This window comes from Carcharodon carcharias, chromosome 5, assembly GCF_017639515.1.
Source record: "Carcharodon carcharias isolate sCarCar2 chromosome 5, sCarCar2.pri, whole genome shotgun sequence".
Taxonomy (NCBI): domain Eukaryota; kingdom Metazoa; phylum Chordata; class Chondrichthyes; order Lamniformes; family Lamnidae; genus Carcharodon; species Carcharodon carcharias.
The window spans coordinates 106,463,037-106,479,278 of record NC_054471.1 but is presented as its reverse complement, the minus strand read 5'-3'; positions in this window follow the sequence as shown (position 1 = coordinate 106,479,278).

Below are 16,242 nucleotides of genomic sequence, written 5' to 3'. Positions count from 1 at the left end.
GTCAAGTTCTAGAATACCCTCCCTAACAGCACAGTGGATGTACCATATGGGCCATATGAATAAAGGGGGCGGCTTACCACCACCTTCTCAAGGGGAATTAATTATGGGCGATAAATGCTGACCATGCCAATGATGCCCACACCTCATAATTGTATTAAAAAAATTGACAAGCTCTATGAAAGCAGGGTAATAAGTTGGGGCTCTCCCTAACTCTGTAAGATCGTGCAGCCCAACAACATTGCCCACCCCCACCCTGCCACCTCCGTTACTGTCATGGTGTCAGCAGAGGCATATTTGATGAACATTCAGCCTTGAGTCAGAAGAACATGATTTCATAGTCCCATTCCAGAGACATAGGGGAGAATTTTCTCCATGTCGGGTGGGAGCAGGTGCGCATGTGCGCAAAAGAGTGTAGAAATCTCCCTGAGGCATGGAGCTGCCTCAGGGAGATTAAGTTCATATAGAAAGTTTTAAATAAAGAAAGATTAAAATTATTTAGATATGTCCCCTCATGTGACAGTGTTACATGAGCTGGGACATGTTTATGAATTATGAAATTTTTAAAAATGTATTTAATAAAGCCTTCAGGAAACCTCATTCCACCCGTGGATGAGGTTTCCTGAAAAACGCGAAGGCTGCTTGGGCTCTTCGCCTGCCCAGCAACCTTAAGGTTGGACGGGCAGCCCTGTTGATTATCTAAATTAGTTTCTTAATGGCCTTAACAAGCCTTTGACAGTTCAGTGGGCGTGCAGCCGCCTCTGGTGCGCACCCGCCGCACGAAAGAGCTAAATGACGTGCGGTGACGTCGGGACGCACGCACAACATCACCGCACGTCATTTTACGCATTGGTGAGCGGGGCCCATCCCCGCATGCCGACATCAAAATTCAGGCCATGAACACATCTCTGCTGTCACTCTAGTATTGAGGAAGTGCTGCTATGTCACAGTTGCTGTTTCTCAAATAAGATTTTGAACCAAGGCCCCAGCTGCCCCTGGTGATATTGTCAATGAAAATAAAGGAGTGTTGGACATCTCAATCAATTACTTTGTATTGATAGTAGAGCAGTGATCTTCACTATTTTTCAAGCAAGGGCCACCATAGCAAAAAACCTGCAGTGTGAGAGCCACATCAACTACTTTACTAAATTATCATTGCTTACTGCTCCTTCATGATGTAATGTTACACAGCAACGTGTATACGTAAAACAGAATCCCATATTATATTATATTTAAAAATAAATACACACGTACAATTAAAAAAACAGCATTTATAAAACAATATCCAGGAAAATATAAGGAGTTAAAATGCACCTATGCAAATGAACTTTTGCAAAGCTGAATAATGCAAAACTTACTTAAGTTGCAATATTCTACACTGCTAAATTCCTACATTGGATATTGAAATATTTTTTATATTTTTAGACTTATTTTGTTTTAAAAGAAAAATGTAACTTTCGACTTACAGCACCTCCTGCCTGCCACCAATCCTCCTTCCTGAACCTCCTGCTGCCTGGTCACTGCAGACCCTCCTCCTCCCCAACCCTCAGCATTGTGGTCTCTCCCCCTCCCTGATCTTCGAGTCGGGGCCTCTTCCCCCCTCTCGCAGAACCTCCCGCTCCCTGACTCAACCTCTCGCCGCTTCCCTTTCCTAGGCCTGCGTTCACATTCAAGATCCCGCTGCAACTCCGAGGTCGGGGAGCAGCCACAACTCGGAGGTCAGGGAGTGCTGAGAGGCTACTCCATAGTAGTACCAGGCCAGTCACAGGGGAAACGACGTTAAGACAAATCTTGCAACACTCAACAAGATTACAGGAAAGGGAGAGTCGAGGAGCCACATTTAGTGAGAGTGGGAGCCTCCAATGCCTTGCGGGCCTTGCAATGAAGAACACTGATAGAGGATCTGCAATGTTCTCACCTGTACCTTTAAAATCCTGAGGCGGAAACCATTTTGCCCTAGGAATTTGTCACTCTTTAGTGCGATGGTTTTCTTCATCACAATTATTTTATTTATTTTATTTTTGTTAAGTCCCTGTCCCTGATTCACTATTAGTCTCCTTGGAATGTCTGGCAGGTGGACCTCTTTCTCTGCTTTTTGTTAGAGTGGAGAATGGCACTGCTTTATGCCTGGTATTTAAGGAAGGTGAGGGAGGAAAACCAGGGAATTATTGACTAGTCAGTTATCATCTGTTGCTGGGAAATGACTAGAGTCTATAATTGTGGATAGGGTGACTGAATACAAAACTTTTCAGCTGGTCAAAGAGAGGCAGCATAGATTTGTAAAGAGTAGGTCATGACTGATGAACGTGATTGAATTTTTTGAAAAGATGATGAACGTCGTGGGCAGGGTGATGACTGTGGATCTTATTTCTATCGAGTTTCAGAAGGTATTTGATATCATTCCTCATAAGAGACTGTTAGCTAAAGTTGAAGAAGATGGAATTGAAGGCAAATTATTGATCTCGTTAGAAAATAGGCTGAACAATAGGAGACAGAGTCTGGATAGTGGGCAGGTACTCTAATTGGCTGGATGTGACGCATGGTGTCCTACAAGAATCCATGGAGCTTTGACTATTCATCCTATTATTTAGTGACTTAGCTGATTGGGTAGAGAGCCACATATGCAAATCTGCAGGTGTCACAAATATAAGCAGCATTGTAAACCATATTGATAGAAGCATAAAGGGAGGTAATGGTGTACTGGTACTGTGTCTGGACCAGTAACCCAAGATCACTAATGGCCTACATGTGACTCCAAACTCACAACAATGTGTTTGAATCTCTGAACAAGGGCAATTAGGGATGGGTAATAAATGCTGGCCTAGCTAGTGACACCCATGTCCAATGAAAAATAAAATTACAAAGCGATATTAATAGATTAGGATTTCAATGAGGTCATCTATTTTGGAGATAGAATTGCTTATTTTTTTAAATAATGTACATAAATCATGAAAATGTCATGGGCAAATAACCAACAGGCTAATGGAGCATTGAATTTTACATCTAGCGGGCTATAATATAAGGGGTTGAAATCATGCTTCAGCTATAGAAAGTACTGGTTAGAGCAAACATGGAGTACTGTGAGCAGCGCTGGGCATCACACATTTGAAAGAATACATTGGCCTTGGAGGGAGTGCAATGTAGGTTTACTGGAATGATAGTTGGGCTCCAAGGGTTAAATGGTGAGAAGAGATTAGACAAAGAATGGCATTTTGTGCACACCCCCATGCTGAATTTGGTGTTGGGGAAGGCATTTAGTCAGGTGGGAAGGTGGTGACTGATTTCCCCCCGCCAGCCCCAGCTGCCTTCCTGCTTTCGCCCTGATTAAGTGTGTAGTCGAAGGCCTGTGAATGGCCTCCCACCCCAGTGTCAAATGAGGCCCTCAAGTGGGCGATTCAGGCTGAGACAGCTTAACTCTAGAGTAGAACCAGAACCAGAGTAACATGGTTAACTCCAGTGTAATTATAGAGTACACTCGTACCAGAGTGACACGGTTAACTCCAGTGTAAATGTAGAGTACACTTGTGCCAGAGTAATATGGTTAACTTCAGTGTAAATGTAAAGTAATGCTTGTACTGGAGTAACAAGGTTAACTTCAGTGTAAATGTAGAGTAGCACTTGTATGGGAGTAACATGGATAACGCTAGTGTAACTGTAGAGCATACTGGTACTGGAGTAACAGGGTTAATTCCAGTGCAAGTGAAGAGTACACTTGTGCCACAGTAACATGGTTAACTTCTGTTTAAATGTAGAGTAGTACTTGTACTGGAGTAACACGGATAACTCCAGTGTAAATGTAGAGTAGCACATATACTAGAGTAACACGGTTATCTCCAGTGTAAATGAAGAGTAACACTTGTACTGGAGTAACATGGTTAACCCTCTGTAAATGTAGAGTAGCGCATATACTAGAGTAACACGGTTACCTCAAGTGTAAATAAAGAGTTGCACCTGTACTATAGTAAATGTAGAGTACCATTAGTGCCAGAGTAAGACAGTTGACCCTAGCTTATGTGGAAAGTACCACTAGCACTGGAGAAACATGGTTGAGTCCATCGAATACTCCCTCTTTATATTATTGTGAAAAGTTAAAACTAACCTTGCGGACTTCAGTGGAAAACAAAAGCAGGCAGAGTGCAAATTTGGCCCTTTTTTGGTGCCATCCAATTTTCATTATTGTCCTAGGTGAATTTTACCAATGCATGACTTTAAATTTTCAACGTAACTCCACAGTGTTAAATTGGCATTGCGAATCTGACATTGCTTAACTATACGTAGAGCTAGTATCAGGGTAATACGGTTAGCTCGAAGGTAAGTGTAGGGGCCACTAGTGCGGGCGGAATATACTCAGCTGCTGGGCTGAATTCTGGCATCATCACCAATGCTGCAGGATTAGGTTCTGGAGAGTTGAGGCACTAGGAATGAGTCAAGAGCAAGGTCAGGATGATGACTACATGGGAGCTTCCTCCAGCTGTCCTGTATGAATAGAGACAGCATTATCACTGGCAGATTCTACTCTCCATATGCCAAAATTGTTTAATTGTAGGTATTTTTCCAAACTGCACAATAAAAATTTAAATTTTTTTTGTTCTGAAATAACAGACAAACAGAAAAACAATTTAATTGATTCTATTTGTGAAATGAGTGTAGCTAATGATACTAATGATGTAACCTGACTGACTCCCTGGAGGATTGTTGTGTGGATAAATATAAAGTTCCCTTCCTGTGTCTCAGCCCTGCACTAGGCAAAGACTTTCAGCTTGGACAGAATTCAACCACTGTCACAGAAAATGGGGCAACTAACTATTCTGCTGATAAAAGAGATTTACTATCCAATTATTGCAGTTACTGGTGTTCCTGGTGAGTTATTGTAATCTGCCTGTTGTTAATCAGTATTAACGCTCTCCCTGTTCTTTTTGTTTGTTTGAAGAGGTAACGTGTTTCCTGAGTGACAGCGTCATGCAGTCAATAATTGCTGGAGCCAACTCATAAAGCAATTATCCCCTCTCTTCATGTTCCCCAGTTTGATAACATTACTGATGTTCCCAGATAATGGCTCCAATACTAACACTGTTTCAAACTGCACCATATTGATAATCAGATGAAATAGAGTAAAATGCTCTCAACCAGGATCTCCGACTGATTTAAATTAGGAAGTGATACTTGTTTTCGCTCCTCACTCTTTCTAACAGCAAACCTAATAACAATTGTGTAACTCACCGAAGGATACTGCGGGCTTTCCAAATGTATCTCTATCTACATGTTGGCCATGGCAACAGCAGATCTACTGGTTATGATCATCAATATAATGATCTGTTATATTATCAGCTATCATTTTCCACATTTAATCCTGTCTCACACTCGCATGTGTATGTTCATTATATACATGGCCATGTCATGCTTGGGTTGTCTGTTTGGTTCACTGTTTCCTTCATATTTGACTGTTTTATAATTATCTGCTACCAGACTTTTAAAACAAAATACTGCACCCCGAAACTGCGTTTCTGGTTATAACCTGGTTGTATGGTCTTAATCTTTATAATGAACATCCCTGTTTGGTTTGCATATAAATCTGAACAGATAATTAACAAATTGTGGTGGGGCTGTCGGGAAAGCCTGGCTTTTGTTTCCTCACTTTTCAGTGTAATGTCCCTCTGGTCTCACAACATCTGGAGTATTTGGCTCCTGTTTACTTTAATTGTCCTGTTTAATTTTTTGACAGTCAGACATATTTTAGTAGCCAGTCAAGCCTGTAAAGGACTCCAGGGTCACAGCAGTGAGAATCAGAGTGATTCAGAGATGGAGAACCGAAGGATATCCATCATTTTATTCTTCACTATCTCGGGCAGTTTTATACTGTTGTGGCTGACAGCCAATGTGAGCTTTGTAACTACAAGAATGACAAACACAAATTATTATCGAGCGACCGCACAAACCCTGCATATATTGCCACTGAATCCGGAGCTATAATGAAGTATCTGAGTACCTGCACAAACACTTGTGTTTATGCAGCTACCCAGAGGAAATTCAGGGAGGAGCTGAAGAAGGTGCTGAAATCTCCCGGAATACTGATTGAAAGATTGTTTAAAAATGTCACAAAAGTGATCTAGAATTCACTTCAGGACATTATAATTATATTTAATTCCTAGTTTAGCTTTGAGTCTGGCTCTTTTCTTATGGTTTTCACAATATTAAACATGAATTTTAAATATTTGTCGAGGATTATGGGAATTCTTGAGAGAGCAGTGAAGCCAAGATAGTTTTTCTCTCTCAGTCCTAGGGAATGATTGGCCAGGATATGGCAGACTCAATGGCCTAAATCCAATATGCATTTGAGTTCATGGAGGAGATTGGGAAGGAGGTTTATGTGTTGAAGACTGATGAAGAGAAAAATTTCGAAAGGTTCTCTCAAGGGTTTTATTAGTGACTTTGGAAGAATTTGCTTTCAGTAACAATTTTCATAAGTGGCTGAGAATATTTTTTCGAACACTTTTATTTGTGTGAAACACATTTCACCAAGGTTCCGTGCTGGCAGCACTTTAGTTTTTGATATTATTAATGACTGGGACTTTGGTGCAGGGGACAATTTGCAGTTGACACAAAACGTGAAAATGAAGGCATCAGTGAGGAAGATAATTAAAAGTATCTAGAATACATATAGAAGCTGTTGGAATGGGTGGAAAAATGCTGGATGAAATTTAATACAGAACCATGTGAGGTGATATATTTTGATAGGAAGAATGAGTGAAGACCATACATGTCATATGCTACAATTTTAAAGGGGGTGAAAGAATGGAGAAATCCAATGGTGTTTGTGGATGAATCTTTGAAGGTGTCAGGACAGGTTAACAATGCAGTTAATAAAGAATATGGGGTCCTTGGTTTGATCCATGGGGGTATAGAGTACAAAAGCCAGGACATTCTGGTATACACATACAAAGCATTTGCTTGGCCATACCTGGAATATTGTGTCCAACTCTGGGCACCATATATTAGGAAGGACATGATGGCTTTGGAGAGGGTAGAGATGTGATTAAATAGAATGATTCCAAGGAAGACATGTTACAGTTATATGGATAGACTGGAGAAAGTAGGATTGTTCTCCTCAGACCAGAGAAGGCTAAGAGGAGATTTAATAGGTATGTTTAAGATCATGAGGGGTTTGGATAGAATAAATGAGGAGAAACCGTTTCTAACGGCTGAAGGGTTGATAATGAGAGGACACATATGTAAGATGTTTGTGAAAAGGACCAGAGGCAACATGAAGATAAACCTTTTTATGGAAAGAGTGTTTAGGATTTGGAATGCACTGTCAAATAGGATGGCGGAAGCAGTTTTAATAGCCGTCTTCAGGAGAGAATTGCATAAAAAGTTAAAGGAGAAAACATTGCAATGATAGGGAGAAAGGGTGGAGGAGAGGAACAAACTGAATTGTTCTTCCAAACAGCTGGTGCAGGCTTGATGGATCAAATGGCCTCCTTCAGCACTGTATGATTCTTTGTTTCCAACAATTCTCTGTTTGGAAGGAGCGATCAAGTATGGATCAAATTCAAAGACATAGATTGGATGGAAGAAATAAACGTGGAGATCCATAGAGGAAGAAAAATGCATCTCACTTTTCCAAACTTTCAGCTGGAGAAAAGTGATGAGTTGGATCCACTGGAAAACTGCAGTACTTGAGACTTGTGTGGTATATTTAGGGATTGGTGATTCCAGACATCTGTTGGTCACGAGATTTGGCTGTGTAAATACCCACAGCTGGACTTGATCAGGATTTGGAAAGCAGCATGAGTGAATTTTAAGAGTCCAGAGAAGATTTAACTGGAATTTAAATTGGCCATAAACTGGCTACCTACTGTTTTATGTAAAATGGTGTGAGTGCGGGTGGGAACATGCTGAATGTGTGGGACAGGCAATGAGACTCTGTTCCATTTACTATCTTACATCTGCAGCTAAATGATCACAAGCACTTTGTTCTACAGTTGTGACATGTTTTCTTGCTGACTGGGGTCTGAAGATCAGAAATTGGAATCCCATGGGACTTTATTTTGAGATGGACATTGCAGGAGAGTCTGCCTGAATCTACCAGGGCGGTGATTAATGTAACATTCAGTGCAGATTCATGTTTGTGCAAAGAAGGAATGCTTTGCCTTATAACGGGAGGAGAATAACTCAGGCATCTTTCTGAATTCATATTTGGAAAATAATTTAAGGCATTTTGATCAGTTTTTGAAGTTCAGCATCTTAAAAGGTCATGGACACTGAATCAAACTTTAATTTCTGAAGTTAATAAATGAATAGTAAAGGAATATTGTACAGTGTTGACCATGTTAATATTTTAAATGGTGACTATAAAATATGTAGCTAAAATTCTTTAAAGGAATGATTTTATGGTACAAAAGAAATGTGTTGTAAAAGTGTTAAATGATGAATGAAACCAATACAAAGGCTTCAGTCCCCTTTGGGGGCAAAAGATTAAATGTGGTTGACTCAGCTGATAGAATCATAGATGGTTACAGCACAGGATCAGGGCATGCGACCCATTGAGACTATGACAGCACTCTGTAAGAGCAACAGAGTTAGTTCCACTCTCTGGCTTTTTCCTGCAAATTATTTCCTTTCTGGTGATTATCCAATTCTTTTTTGAACGCCCCAATTTTATCTGCCTCCACCACCCTTGCAGCCCATTACGCATCATAACCACTCACTCTGTCAAAGATTTTTCCCCAAGTCACCTTCCATTCTCTTGTCAATCATGTTAAATCCATGCTCCCTGGTTTTGGACCTGTCAATCAGAACAATTACCATCTGAGTTGCCTAGACCCCTTGATCAAATCTCTTCTCAAACTCTTCCTCTCCAAGGAGAACAACCCCAGTGTCTCCAATTTATTTTAGCTGCTCTGACTCTCTTATTTCCTTGTTGACTTCCTCTCTGAACATTTTATATTCAGCCTGCTTCTCACTTGTGTTACCAACCTAATGTCTGTCTCACAACACCTTTTTCTTCCTCATCCTATTTATCTCTTTGGTGATTGAGGATGATCTGGTTTTGCTTCTCTTGCTTTCTCCTCATGGGAATATGCCGTGACTGTACCCAAACCATCTCATCTTTAACGGCAGCCCATCGTTACAGTTTTGCTTGCCAATCTTTGATTTCAATTTACCCTGGACAGATCTGTTTGCAAACCAATTTCAATTAAGGGTCTTTACTTTTGATTGCTCCTGTCCTTTTCTGCACCTTAGCTGAACCTTACAATACTATGATCACTGTTTCCTAACTCTTCCCCGACTGACACTCGTTCACTTGGCCTCCTTCATTCCCAGAAGCAGATCCAGCAATGTTACCTTCCTCTTTGGGCTGGAAATGTGCTGATCAAGAAAATTCCCCTGAACACATTTCAGAAACTCTTCCTCCTCTCTGCTCTTTACAATATTACTATCTCAGTCTATATTCGAATAATGCAAGTCCCTCATTATTACTACTCTATGTTGTATTATTATCACTGATCACCATGTTGTGGTATCATGCCATTGCTGTGGTGTCTCATTTGTGAGAGCTTGAGGCTTCTATGTTTAAACATAAACATAAATCTTTAACTATTTACAAATCCCAGGTTACTGACATGCATAGTGTTGCTTCTCATGCAGGCTGGCTTCCAGAGTGATCTCTCTAGACTGTTCTCTCAGTCTATTACCATGTGACTCTAAACATCATACTGTGAGTGGTGCTATTCTCCAGTCCCATGTTAAACCTTGCTCTGCCAAGCATCTTTACATCACAATGATATGCAGGCACATACAGCATCTCTTTTTTTTCTCAAAACAAAACTTTCTTCCCTTGCAATGGAGTATATCTATTTGTAATACAATCTTCATTAGCTTTTCCTGTTTCCCCACCTCAAGTCTCTGACTTTATAAATTTAGATGGTCTTGTGGCTTGACAGTTCTTAGTCTGTCACATTTGGAGGTATTTGTGTAGTCTTCTGTGCTTCCGGTACTTGGCTATCTCCATTTGATTCGTTTTTTGTGCTCCTTCAAACCATGTTTCTCTTTATTAACAATTTGTTCCTTTTTTTGGATGCTGTAGATTTGCCCCGTTCCTTCCGCAGGGGAAGTTCACTCCATTTGTCCCTACAATGACTCAAATTTTCTTTTCTCCTGTTGTCCATCATGTTCTTTCCGAATGTATAAATTTTTCAAAAGGAGCCTTCATTTCCTCCATTTCATCCAAACGCCTGTTTGCTGTTTTATTTTCAAATCATTTTGCAAGCTTATGAATCTTTTCATCCAGCTCAGTAGTTTTCAGTACATCTGAGACATCCAGTGTTTTTTCTTCTTCTAATTCTTTGTGCTTTAGTGTCGGATTTACATTTTCAATCTTATTTCTGTTTTTACTTTCTCTGTTAGCAACAGAACTTTGTCCTTGTCTTTCCTTTTGGATTCATTGTTGGCCAAGTCTGTCTCCAGCGAAGTCTTAACTTTTCAGTTCTGTAATTGTGTTGCTCGTGGCTTTATGATCCACTCACAACTTGGAAAATTCTATGGCTTTTCCTTTCAATGCTACCTCCTTTTCGCTCAACTGCTTCTTCAGCTCATCATTCTATTTCGTGTAGCTTTTGGCTTCCTCCTGGAATATAGAACATTGCTGACTCTTCTCTGCCAACTGGTTCTTCAGTTTGTTCAGAGCGACAAGAAATTCATATTGCTTCTCCAGAAGAATAAACTTTGTCCTGAAGGATTCTTGGGGTGTGTGAAGATCCTTCACCAGGTTTTCCTTTTCTTTACTAAGCTCACTTGCTCCATCTTGAGTTTTCCTGCAATTCGGTAGAATCTCCTTGAGTTTCTTCAGCTGTTTTTCCATTCTGCTGTTGAAGACAGTCTTCATTTTTCATGTTGCTGAATGGTTACCCATTCCTTTTGCATTTGATCTTGAAGGACAATCAGTTGTTCTTTCAACTGTTTATTTTCTTGTTCACCTCTGGCCAACTCACTCTGGGCTTCAGTGGATTGTTTTGTTGCTACTGATATTTCCAATGCAGCTTTTGCTGAACTAATATTCAACATCCTTTTTACCTCCTCATATCTTTCCATGGCTACATATTGATTCTGTAAGCAGACATTCGGGGTTGCAACTTCTTTGTGTGCCTTTTCTGCCTACTGTTTTGCCTGGCATTGACTTTCATCTACTACTGCTGGGACAATGCAAGCCAGACATTGCGAGACAGGGACTTTGCAGCCTTTGCTGGCTTTCCCCACGTCCAGGGTGCAATCAACTGCACACATGTGCCCATCAAAGCACCAACGGTGAGCCTTCGTCAACAGGAAGGGCTTCCATTCCTTGACTGTGCAGATAGTGTGTGATCATAGGATGCTGATTTTACAATTCTGTGCAAGGTACCCAAGCAGCTCCCACAATGCCTACATCCTCAGACACTCCCAGGTGCTGGGGTCTTCAGTGCTCCAGCCTGACTGAATGGATGGCTGCTGGGTGACAAGGGCTATCCCCTCAGAAGGTGGCTCATGATGCCTCTCCGCCATCCAAGAACAGAAGCTGAGCAGTGGTACAATAGGAGCCATGGCACCACAAGGGCTGTGGTGGAGAGAACCATTGGTCATCTCAAGATGCGCTTCTGATGCCTGGACCGTTCAGGGGGCGCAGTCCAGTACCCCCAGATCATGTGTCGCTGATAGTGGTTTCACGCTGTGCTCTCCACAATCTTGTGCTGGAAAGGGGCAACGCTGTTGACAAAGAAGATGTAGACACAGTGGCTGCAGCTGCACACGATGAGTCCAGCAGTGAGTCCGAGGATGAGCATGCACAGGGAAATGCTGAGGGGTTGACACTGACCTGGGCATACTCCAGGGAGGCAGGGACACCCGGGAGGCTTTAACCCAATGAATCTTCAGCTAGAACACCACAGATGGACCTCCAACAAAAGCCTGTGCTGCAGGCTCCACACTCTATATCTGAGTGCTAAATCTGCCTGGATAGGAACATTAACTAAAGGCCTTGTCAATAAAGCTCAATGTGACACAACTCACTCATAACATCATGAATGACCATCCACCTGCAGAGGAAAAGAGTCACCCTCAGCCATGGTCACATGTCTAAATTTAATGATATAACAAAATGATCTTAAGGAAACAAAATGACAAAGGTGTTAAACAGCACACCAATTAATCACGACCTCATTGCGGGGTAACACAAAAGCACCAGTGAGAAACCCGTGATGTGCCTAAGGTGCCTTGAATTTACGCTTTTGGGTGCTACATCTAGGTGCTATCCCCTTGCTGGCACTGGCATCTGAGACAGCCTGCTCACTGTGCTGTCCTGTCGGCCTTGATGACCTTGGCGAATGTCCTCTGGCCCGTGGAGCCTGTGCTGGCCCCGCCTGGGAGGGAGCTGTCAGTTCTGCAGCTGGCATCTCCCCAGTCGTTACAGCCTCATTGGATGCAACGGTCACTGGCAGAGGGGCAGAGGAGCTGCCATCCTCATCCGGGATGCCCTGAGAGGAGCCCGCAGAGAAGACAGGCAGCTGCTGCACCAATGTGAGGTTGAGGTTGCTTCTGACCTCCCTGCTCACAGTAGATGGATGGGCACCGAGGTAGGAAACTTGGTGCCCGGACTATCTCTCACACTGGCACTGATCAGCTGAGGTCGATGCCAATGTGAGGGCTTGCTGGTCCGAGCACATCCCCAGGAAGCCCTGATTGGTCTCCTGGAGGAGCCTCTCCATGAGAGTCACCACTCTTTCCATGGAGGGAGCATGACGCTCAGCCATGAGGCTCGTTGCATCAGCGATGGTCCGTGTGGACTCCTCCACCACGGACACCAAGCCAAGCATAGCCTCATGTGTCTCCCCTGGATTCTCCCGCACACCCTGCTGGACTTCCAGCATTTGCTGCCTCACGGACGACTCCAGAGGCACATCATTAGCCACCGACTAAGCATGTGCCCGGTCCCCTGCAGTCCTCTGACTGTTGGCGCCATGGGCACTCTCTGTCTCCACCAGCTCCTCTAGTGACTGTGAAGTGCCCTTACCGCTGTGCCCGGGACACTAGCTGATGATCTAATTCCCACCAAGGTGCTAGTATCTGTGTTGGTGCCTGCCTGGCAGAGATGGTGTGATGCTGGTGGGTCAGACACTTCAGGGTCCTCAGGTGTGAGAGAGGGCCTCTGCTGCTCCTCCTCCCGGCTCCACTGATGCTGAAAGGAAGAACAAGGACATTTATTAGTTAATGTGGAGACAATGTCAATGTGCATCCCGGTCCCCTGGATCATTGTGCTCTCATCCTTCCGTAAGCAATGGTCAAGCCATGTTGCAAACTTCAAACACTGAACATTCAGCAGTGCCATAGCTGCTGGGACACTAATGGTGACCTCAGTGCTGGGCAAACATACCTGCCCGTGGCACCCCAGCCTCACTGACACCGGTGGACCTGGGCACATGGCACCTCTACAGATTGAGGGCCTCCTGCTTGAATCTGCGAATAATCATCAACTGGGCCGGCCCTCCTCCAGTCCTCACCCGCTTGGCGGCATTATGAGCATTCTTCTCCTGAAAAGGAGAGAAGAGCATTGATTAGTGCAACTTGTACCTGGATTCTCTTCGCTGCCGTCCCACCCCAACCAGAGTGGAACATTGCAGGGCTCCAGTGCCTCCTCACTCTGCAGCTGCCGCACACTCACAAAAAGATGCCAGGCCTGTTCCTAGCAAAGCAAGGAGGTGCAAGCACGTGGAACGCAAAGGGCAGCAGATGGATCGGTGCCCCGCCACCTGGAAACTCCCCTCCCAGCATGTCAGCACCCTGACTTTGAAATGTTTTGCAGTTCAAGCACTGCGCCTAGGTGCAGATCCCCCAAGTTGCCCCAAAACAGTAATGTGGGTCTCAGTGTACCACATGCTGCGGGTGCAGAATCCGTCTCACCACCATCATCTCAGGGTGACCTAGGCATGGGCAATATCTGGTCACATACTGTCAATGATTCAATGCAGTAACTACACTCAGAGTTGGGGGGAAGTGCGGCCGGGGGGGAAAGCCAACCTGCTTGGTTAAGTGACCAATGCCAACATAGTACTCACCCTTCCAAAGCGCAAAAGATCGTTAAAGCGCTTGTGACACAGGATCCACGTGCATCGCACCACATTGCGGGAGCTCACCAGCTCCGCCACCTCCTCCCAGGCACGTTTGGTCATGTGAGAGGGGCCTCCTCCTCCTGCCTCTTGGAACAAGGACATCCCACTGTGCTATCACCTCTTCGACGAAGGTAGCAAGGCAATCGTCTGAAAAACAAGGGGCACAGTAGCACGCCTACCCTACATTCCTGTCTGGCCTGCTCACCAGCAGTGCTCTGGGGACCCTTCTGCTGGCCATGTTTGACAGCCTGGCTGCAGGAGGACTTTTAAACAGGCCTCAGGGTCGCCATTGGACCCAGTGGTCATAGCAATCCCACTGCCGCCCGCCCATTCTCACTGTCCTCGGGAGCAGCGTTTCACGCTGGAAGGGCCTTAATTGGCCTGCCCGTGCAAAATGATGGCGCGGACCTGATCATGGGCAGCGATTGGTTTTGCGCCCACCTGCACCCACTCCCGCACTGCCTGCCAGACAGGCTGAAAATTCTGCCCCAAGTATGTGCTGTCTATGAAAAGCAGGACAAATCTAATCTGGCCAATTACAACCCCATCAGACTCCTCTTAATCTCAGCAAACTGGTGAAAGCTGTCATTGACAGTTCTACTTAGCAGCAATTATTCAGTAATAACCAGATCACCGATGTTCAGTTTGGGTTCTTCCAGGACCACTTGGGTTCCAGACCTCATAATGGTCCAAACATGGACAAAAGACCTGAATTCCAAAGGTGAAGTGCGTATGCCTGTGCTCAAGATCATGGTAATATTTGACCAAGTGTAGCATTAAGGAGCCCTAGTAAAATTAATCTCAATGGGAATCGGGGAAAACACTCCATTGGCTGGAGTCATATCCAGCACATTGGAAGATGTTTTTGATTGGAGAAAGGGGAGGTTATCCCCAGTGTGCTGGCCAACACTTATCCCTCAATCAACATCACTAAAACAGTTTATCTGGTCATTAAGACATTGCTGCATGTGGGATTTTGCTGTGCGCAGATTGGCCTTCACATTTCCTACATGACAGCAATGACTACAGTTAAAAATAAAGTACTTTTATTGGCTATAAAGTGCTATGAGATGTTCACTGGTTGTGAAAAGTGCTATATAAAGCAAGTCCTCCTTTTTCTTTGTTGGGGGTCAATCATCTCAACCTTGGGGCATCACTGCAATTCCTCAGGGTAGTGTCCGAGACCAAAGCAGCTTCAGCAACTTCATCAATAAGCTTTCTTCCATCATAAGGTCAGAAGCAGAGATGTTTGCTGATGATTTCACAGTGTTTAGTTCCACGTGTATTGCTTCAGATAATGAGACCATCATTACCTGGACAATTTCAGGCCTGGGCTGATAAGTGGCAACTAACATTGGTAACACACAAGTGCTAGGCAATGATGATCTTCAACAAGAAAGAATCTAATCATTTCCTCTTGACATGCAATAGCATTACCACTGCTGAATCCCACACCATCAACTCCCTGGCAGTTACCATTGACCATAAATTAACTAGACCTGCCTTATAAATACTGTGGCTACAAGGCCAGGATAGAGACTGGCAGCAAGTAACTCACCTTCTAGCTCCTCAAAGCCTGTGCACCAAGGCACAACACAGGAGAGAGATAGAATACACCCCACATGCCTGGGTGAGTACAAAGCTGCTTGATTGGCACCCTATTGACCATATTAAACATTCACTCATTGGTAAAAGTAGGGAAAACCCCAGGATATTCTATAAGTATATCAATAGGAAGAGGATAACCAAGGAAAGAGTAGGGCCCATAAAGGACCAAGAGGGCAATCTATGGGTGGAGCCGGATGACATCGCTAGAGTGTTGAATGAATACTTCACATCCGTCTTCGCCCAAGAGAATGCGGTTGAAGGTATCGAACTCGGGGAGAGACACTGTGAGATTCTTAAGCAAATTGAAAAAGGGAGTGACAAGGTATTGGAGGTGTTGACAGGCTTGAAAGTGGACAAATCTCCAGGTTAGGATGATTTGTGTCCCAGACTGCTGAGGCAGGCAAGGGAGGAGATCGCAGGGGCTCTGACCCAAAGTTTTAATTCCTCTCTAGCCACGAAGAAGGTGCCAGAGGACTGGAGAACAGCTAATGTGGTTCCG